We start from the raw sequence: 9,046 nt of genomic DNA, 5'->3' as shown, positions 1-9,046 counted from the left end.
GAACAGGGGTTGCCTTGTTTGTTTGTTTGTTTTTTTAAGTTCCTATCAGTTGGATATGAAATAAGATTGACAAAATGGTGGTACTTGTTGAAGCTGGGTAGAGGGTATGTGAGTTTCTTATACTTTTCTTTTGAATTCGGTGTGTTTGAAAATTTCCATAATAAATATAGGTTAAAATATCCCCTCCCTCAAAAGGGTAGTCCAATCGTTTTCAATCTCTTTTAAAAAAATAAACAAAAGGACTCCTTTTGCTTTTCAAATAAAATCTTAGGTGGAACCCTAATATGTAAAACGAACCAAAGTCCAGCTGTTCTGGCTGAAGCTGCGGATGGGGTGGAGATTAGAGTCCTACCCCTGGCCTTCCACACCAGTGGAGAGAGCTCTTGAGCCACTCTGTAGTCTCTATGCTTGCTTGTGACTTAAAGTGTTGTCCAGGGACCAGCAGAATCAGCATCACCTGGGAGCTTGTGAGTCTAAGACTCCCACCCCAGACCTACTGAATCAGAACCTCCATTTTAACAAGATGCCCCAGTGATTCAAGTGTACATCAGAATTTGAGAAGCACAGCTCTGTGGTAGATTGAGGCTCCAGAGGTTGACATAAGTGAAGTTCTTTATTTCCAAATGAACTAAGGAAGGCTTACAATCAAGTGCACAAAGCCATACCACTAGTCGGTGGGAGCAACCAGGCTGCCAGACTTTCAGCTCAGACACTTGTGCACTCTTGTTAATTGCACTCTGTGGCAGATCCACCTCTGGTCTCAGAGGTCAGGCTCATGTTTTGTTTCCGTAACCAAACCCCAGCCTTGTTCCTGGTGCCCATAACAGGGCTCCTGTCTCATGTCCTTGCATCTAAATCCATGATTTGCTTCCTTACCTAACACCAAGTTTCTCCAGAACTGGGGTCAAAACTTTTCTCCACTACTTCTGCCTGCCGACACATTCCTCACCCCAGTCCTTGGTAGAAACTGTTTTTGAGTGGTCTGGCAGCCTGATGGGTAAAAGTCTAGGAGGGTAGGCATTTACGAAAGAGATTGAAATTTTAAAAAAAGAACCAAACAGAATTTCTGGAGATTAAGAACTCAATAGAAGAAATTAGGAATGAAATAACCAGCTTAGATAGTAGAGTTGACGAGATGGAGGAAAGAATCAGTGACATCGGTGGCGGTGGAAACACGGCTGGCATCCACAGCTACAGAGACGCAGGGGATCCCAGGACGAAACAGAGAACACAAAAGCCAGGAGGGCCCAGCTTGAGAGGCACAAGATTCAACATATCTAGAGGCCAACTCCGGACGAAACCAGAGTACTACCGGTTTGACCTACAAGTCACACACCCAGAGGGAATTCTCTACAGGCACAAGAACCCATAGAGGCCAAACCACATTTAAGCGGTCAACCCTCACGCAGCAGAACACCCTGCGGTGGGCAGAGCCAAGTCTTACAACGAGTCAGCCTAGGAGTTAACCCCACCTACTCACAAGCAAAAAGCAATTAAAGATCTTCTCTAACAGGATAATATACACAACACACGAGCCACCTGTGGAGCACACGCAGAGGAGAAGAACGAAGCAGTGCAAGTCAAATATAAAGGACACATACTACATAAGATAACCCAGCAAGAAATTAGAAGTCTAGGGGATCTACCTAATACATCAAAGCAAACACAGAGAGTCAGCCATAATGGGGAAACAAAGAAACATGTCCCAAATAAAAAAACAGAAAAAACCTCCAGAAGTGGAACCAAATGAAACAGAGGTAACCAACCTATCAGAGAAAGAGTTCAGAACACTGGTGATAAGAATGTTTAAGGAGCTTAGAGATGACATAAAGAAGGATGTAGAAATCATAACGAACAACCAGTTAGAACTAAAGAACACAATTACCGAAATAAAGAACTCACTTGAAGAAATTACCAGCAGTTTAGATGAAGCAGAGGATCGAATCAGCAACTTAGAAGACAAGTTAGCAGAGATCACCCAAACAGAACAACAGAAAGAAAAAAGAATAAAACACAAGGAACATGGTTTAAGAGACCTCTGGGATAACATCAAGCGCAACAACATGCGTATCATAGGAATACCAGAAGGTGAAGAGAGGAAGCAAGGGACTGAGAACATATTTGAACTAATAATGTCGGAAAATTTCCCTAACCTGATGAAGGAAACCAACATACAAGCCCAGGAAGTACAGAGAGTTCCAACCAGCATAAACCCAAACAGGTCCACACCAAGACACATTAGAGTTAAAATGGCAAAGCTTAAAGACAAAGAGAGAATCCTAAGAGCAGCAAGAGAAAAACAGAGGCTTACATACAAGAGAACTCCCATAAGACTGTCAAACGACTTTTCTACAGAAACATTGAAGGTCAGGAGGGACTGGCAGGAGATAGACAAAGTGATGTAAAACAAAGGCCTACAACCTAGATTGCTTTATCCAGCAAGGCTATCATTTGAAGTTGATAGAGAGATAAAGAGCTTCTCAGAAAAGAATAAGCTAAAGGAATTTATTACCACCAAGCCAGCATTGCAAGTAATACTAAAAGGACTTCTGTAAATAAAAGAAAGATGAAAATAATCTAACTACAAATTTAAAAATGGCAACAACTATGTAAATAAAATGTAAATAACTATGTAAATAAAATAAAAATGAAGAACATATTAAAAGACAAAGATGGGCACTACATAATAAAGGGATCGATTCGACAAGAAGACAAAACCCTAGTAAACATCTGTGGACCCAACATAGGAGCAGATAAATATATAAAAGATATTGACTGACATACAGACAGAGATCAACAGTAACACTATCATAGTAGGGGACTTCAAAACACCTCTGACAACAAGGGACAGGTCTTCCAGACAGAAAATCAATATGGAAACAACAGCCTTAAATGACACATTGGACCACTTGGATTTAATCGATATTTTCAGAGCATTTCACCCCAATGCTGCAAAATACACGTTCTTCTCAAGCGCACATGGAACATTTTCCAAGATAGACCACAGGTTAGGACACAAAACAAGTCTTGATAAATTTAAGAAAATTGAAATCATACCAACTGTCTTCTCTGACCACAGTGCTATGAAATGAGAAATGAACTACAGGAAAAAAAAACTGGAAGACACACCAATTCATGGAGGCTAAATAACATGTTACTAAATAATGAATGGGTCAAGGAGGAGATCAAGGAAGAAATCAAAAGATATCTCGGGACAAACGAAAATGAAAACACGACGACCCAAAATCTATGGGATGCCGCGAAAGCAGTCCTAAGAGGGAAATTCATAGCATTACAGGCCTACCTAAAGAAACAAGAAACATCACTAATCAACAGATTATCTTCACACTTAAGGGATCTAGGTAAAGAACAGTAAAATAAGCCCAAAAGGAACACAAGGAAGGAGATAATAAAGATCAGAGCAGAAATAAATGAAATAGAAACCAGAAAAACAATACAAAAGATCAATGAATCCAAGAGGTGGTTCTTAGAGAAGATAAACAAAATTGACAAACCTTTAGCCAGACTCATTAAAAAAAAGAGAGGGAGGACCCAAATTAATAAAATCAGAAATGAAAGAGGAGAAGTGACAACAGACACTGCAGAAACACAAAAAATTTTAAGAAATTACTATGAGCAACTATATGCCAACAAATCTGACAATCTGGAAGAAATGGACAATTTTCTAGAGTTGTACAATCTTCCACAGCTAACTCAAGAAGAAACAGAAAACCTGAATAGACTGATTACCACCAAGGAAATTGAATCAGTAATCAACAATCTCCCAAGAAACAAAAGCCCTAGACCAGATGGCTTTACAGGTGAATTTTACAAAACATTCAAAAAAGAATTATCACCTATTCTCCTCAAGCTCTTCCAAAAAATCCAGAAGGAGGAAAGACTCCCAAACACTTTTTACGAAGCCACTATCAACCTGATCCTAAAATCAGACAAAAACACCACAAAAAAATAAAACTACAGGCCGATATCTCTAATGAACATAGATGCAAAAATCCTCAACAAAGTGAACAGAATTCAGCAATACATTAAAAAAATCATACTCCATGATCAAGTAGGATTCATCCCTGGTATGCAAGGGTGGTTCAACATCTGCAAATCAATTAATGTGATAAACCATATTACAAAATGAAAAATAAAAATCACATGATTGTATAAATAGATGCAGAAAAAGCATTTGATAAAATGCAGCAGCCATTTATGATAAAAACCCTTAAGAAAGAGGGAATAGAGGGATCATATCTCAACATAATAAAGACCATATATGATAAACCCACAGCTAACATCATACTCAATGGAGAAAAGCTAAAACCATTTTCCCTAAGATCAGAAACAAGGCAAGGTTGTCCACTTTCTCCACTTCTATTTAACATAGTGCTGGAAGTTCTAGCCACAGCAGTCAGACACGAAAAAGAAATAAAAGGCATCCAAATTGGCAAGGAGGAAGTAAAATTGTCATTATGTGCAGATGATATGATACTATATAGAAAGGACCCTAAAGACTCCACCAAGAAACTATTAGAGCTGACAGATGAACTTAGTAAAGTAGCAGGATACAAAATTAATACTCAGAAATCAGTTGCATTTGTGTATAGCAATAATGAAACATCAGAAGGAGAAATTAAAAAAGCAATCCCATTTACAATTGCTCCAAACACTATAAAATACCTGGGAATAAATTTAACCAAAGAAATAAAAGATCTGTACTCAGAAAATTATAAGACACCGAAGAAAGAAATGAAAGAAGACACAAATAGATGGAAACACATACCATGTTCATGGATAGGAAGAATTAATATAGTTAAAATGTCCATACTACCTAAAGCAATATACATATTCAACGCAATTCCTATCAAACTACCAATGACGTTTTTCACATAAATATGACATATAATCCTAAAACTAATATGGGTCTATAAAAAATCCCGGACAGCCTCAGCAATCTTGAGAAATAAGAACAAAGTGGGAGGTATAACAATACCTGACATGAAATTATACTACAAGGCTACAGTAATCAAAACAGCATGGTACTGGCATAAAAACAGACACATAGATCAAGGGAGACGAATAGAGAGTCCAGAAATAAATCTATGCCTATATGGCCATTAAATCTACCACAATGGAAGCAAGAATGTACGATGGGGCAAAGACAGTCTATTCAATAAATGGTGCTGGGAAACCTGGACAGACAAGTAAAAATGAAGATGTACCACCTCCTTATGCCATATACAAAAATAAATTCAAAATGACTTAAAGACTTAAATGTAAGATCTGAAACCATAAAATACCTAGAAGAAAATATAGGAAGAAACTTCACAGACATTACCCATAGTAAGATTTTTAGTGATATATCCCCTCGCACGAGGGAAGTAAGAGAAAAAATAAACATGTGGGATTACATCAAACTAAAAAGTTTTTTCACAGCAAAGGAAACCATCAATAAAACGAAAGGGATCCTACTGAACGGGAAAAGATATTTGCCAATGATATATCTGACAAGGGGTTAATATCAAAAATTCATAAAAAACTCACTCAACTCAACTCCAAAAAAACAAACAACCCAATTAAAAAATGGGCAGAGGACATGAAGAGACATTTTTCTAAAAAGGACATACAGATGGCAAACAGACATATGAAGAAATGCTCAACCTCACTAATAATCAGAGAAATGCAATTAAAAACTACAGTGAGATACCACCTCACCCCAGTCAAAATGGCCATCATCAATAAATCAACAAACAACAAGTGCTGGTGCAGATGTGGAGAAAAGGGAACGCTTGTGCACTGTTGGTGGGATTGCAGATTGGTGCCGCCACTATGGAAAACAGTATGGAGATATCTCAAAAATCTGAAAATGGAACTACCTTACGATCCAGCAATTCCACTGCTAGGTATCTAACAGGAAAAATCCAAGACTCCAATTCAAAAATTTTTATGCACTCCTATGTTTATTGCAGCACTATACACAATAGCCAAGACATGGAAACAACCGAAATGCCCATCGGTAGATGACTGGATTAAGAAACTCTGGTACATTTATACAATGGAGTATTATGCAGCCATAAAGAAGAAAGAAATCTTACCATTTGCAACAACATAGATGGACCTGGAGAACATTATGTTAAGTGAAATAAGTCAGACAGAGAAAGACAAACACCATCTGATCTCAATTATATGCAGAATCTAAAGAAAAGAATAAGGGAATGAACTAATCAGAAACAGTTTAGGAGACAAAGAGGAAAAACTGGGGATTGCTAGATGGGCAGGGGGTTGGGGATAAGAAGGAAGGTGAGGGGATTAGAAAACAGTTGGTAACCACAAGATGGCCACGGGGTTTTGAAAATTAATTTGGGGAAAATAATCAATAATGTTGTAAAGATTTTGTAGACTATCCAATGGACACGTATCCCAGTTGGGAGACCACCTCAGGGATGATGTAGATGCCTGATCACTGCAATGTACACCTGAAGGTGAACAATAATGAATGTCAACTGTAATTTTACATGTATATGTATATATATGTATGTATATACTTACAAGAAGCGGAGTACAGCATTAGGAATAGAGATAGTGGAAATGTAATTGCTCTGTGCGAAATCAGAGGGACAGTGGATGGGGGGAGGGGGTTTCACACAGTGTGAGGGATATAAATGATAAATGTCTAAGTATTACTTTGTCTTGTGCACCTGAAACTAATAAAAAAAAAAGAATCAGTGACATTGAAGATAGAAACCTGGAAATTACACAGATGGAAGAAGAAAGAGACTTGAGACTTAAATGAAATGAAAGAACTCTACAAGAACTTTCTGACTCCATCAGAAAGAGCAATATAAGAATAATGGGCATACCAGAAGGAGAAGAAAGAGAGAAGGGAACAGAGAATATATTCAAAAATATTGTTGATGAGAACTTCCCAAGCTTGTGGACAGAACTGGATCCTCGAATCCAAGAAGCAAATAGAACACCTAATTACCTCAATCACAACAGGCCTCCTCCAAGGCACATGGTATTGAAGCTGTCTAAAATCAACGACAAAGAAAGAATCTTCGGGAGACTTCATCAAAATGGCGGCGTGAGGTGAGCCTCTGTAAAGCTCTCCTGGAATTTACAACTAATTGGACAACAATAACTCCACAAAACACTCCCTGCACAGCAGACGGGCAGGACGAGGAGGTCCACTACTGAGTTCACCTCCAGGTGGGTGAATCGCGCGAGCGGGGGAGGAGGGAAGGGAGAAGTGCGGGACGGAGCCCCGCGGGCGCAGGACAAAGACCTAGCTCAGTGCTCCGAGCTCGCTGCATCCCGGAACTACCGCAGCTGCGGGAGGGGGAAGGACTCGGACTGCTGGGGCTCCGCTTGCGGCCCGCAGGGCTGAGGGGGCAGCATGTGGCACAGCTGAACCCAACGTTCACGGCAGACCTCGGAGAAAAGACTGAGGGAAGAAGGCTGAAAACTGTGATTGAGCCCTCACTGCCGAGCGGAGAACGGAAGCCTTAGGCACTGAGACTAGCCGCCCCTCCCTACCCTCCCAGAGCTCGCCCCACCCCCACCTGCCCGGTGCTGGGGGCGATAAACTAGCAGTGTCAGATCACAAGGACAGGATCTTTGCTGTTCTGAGAACTGTGGACTGCAGAAACAGATTCGCAGCCCAGCTGGTTACGGCAAAGGGGGGGGAGCTGTGGAAGCAGGACCGGCTGTGGTGGTGGTCGCCGCCATTGCTCTGGGCCACCTCTCACAACTCACCCCGCCCCTGGCCCCACCTATCTGGGCGGATCCCTGCAGGAGTAAACAGAACTGCTGAAACATACGGGCTCTGAATCGGGTGCAGAAAGAGCTTCGGAACTTCAAAAGCTCTCCGCACCCCCACAGGGACGTGACGCCCTATGACCCAGGTGAACTGTTAACAGAGGAGAGGCCCGTCTCCCAGGGAATCCCCCCATCGTGTGAGAAGCTGGAAAAGTGCAGAGAAAATATAGCACTACTGTGTCAGAGAGACCTCTTCCTATCAACCTGTTGAATAAACCACTCCTGTAGATGTCTAGGAAGAGAAATAATAAATCAGTAATTGCCATGAATAACCAAGGCAACAAGACAGCTCAAAAAGAAAGTGAAAAGTCTCCAGAAAAGGAACTTAGAGATGTGGAAATATGTGACTTAAATGATAGAGAATTCAAGATTGCAGTTCTGAAAAACCTCAGGGAGATGCAAGAAAACACAGAAAGGCAATTTAATGAACTGAGAAACGCAATCAAAGAACAACATGAGCATTTTACGAAAGAGATTGAAATTTTAAAAAAGAACCAAATGGAATTTCTGGAGATTAAGAACTCAGTGGAGGAAATTGAGAATGAAATGACCAGCTTAGGTAGTAGAGTTGACCGGATGGAGGAAGGAATCAGTGACATCGAAGATAGAAACCTGGAAATTACACAGATGGAGGAGGAAAGAGACTTGAGACTTAAAAGAAACGAAAGAACTCTACAAGAACTTTCTGACTCCATCAGAAAGAGCAATATAAGAATAATGGGCATACCAGAAGGAGAAGAAAGAGAGAAGGGAACAGAGAATATACTCAAAGAAATTGTCAATGAGAACTTCCCAAATTTGTGGACAGAACTGGATCCTCGAATCCAAGAAGCAAATAGAACACCTAATTACCTCAATCCCAACAGGCCTTCTCCAAGACACATTGTATTCAAGCTGTCTAAAATTAACTCCAAAGAAAGAATCCTCAAGGCAGCCAGGGAAAAGAAGACGGTAGCCTACAAAGGAAGGCCCATTAGATTATCATCCGATTTTTCAGCAGAAACTCTACAAGCCAGGAGGGAGTGGAACCGAATATTCAAACTATTGAAAGAGAGAAATCATGAGCCAAGAATAATATATCCAGCGAAGATATCCTTTAGATATGAAGGAGGAATAAAGACCTTTCCAGACATACAGAAGCTGAGGGAATTTTCTAATACAAGACCTGCACTACAAGAAATACTAAAGGAGGCTATTAGACCACCATCAACAGGGACAATTT

Source organism: Rhinolophus hipposideros (genome assembly GCF_964194185.1).
Source record: "Rhinolophus hipposideros genome assembly, chromosome: X".
NCBI lineage: Eukaryota > Metazoa > Chordata > Mammalia > Chiroptera > Rhinolophidae > Rhinolophus > Rhinolophus hipposideros.
Note: the sequence above shows the minus strand (reverse complement) of the source record.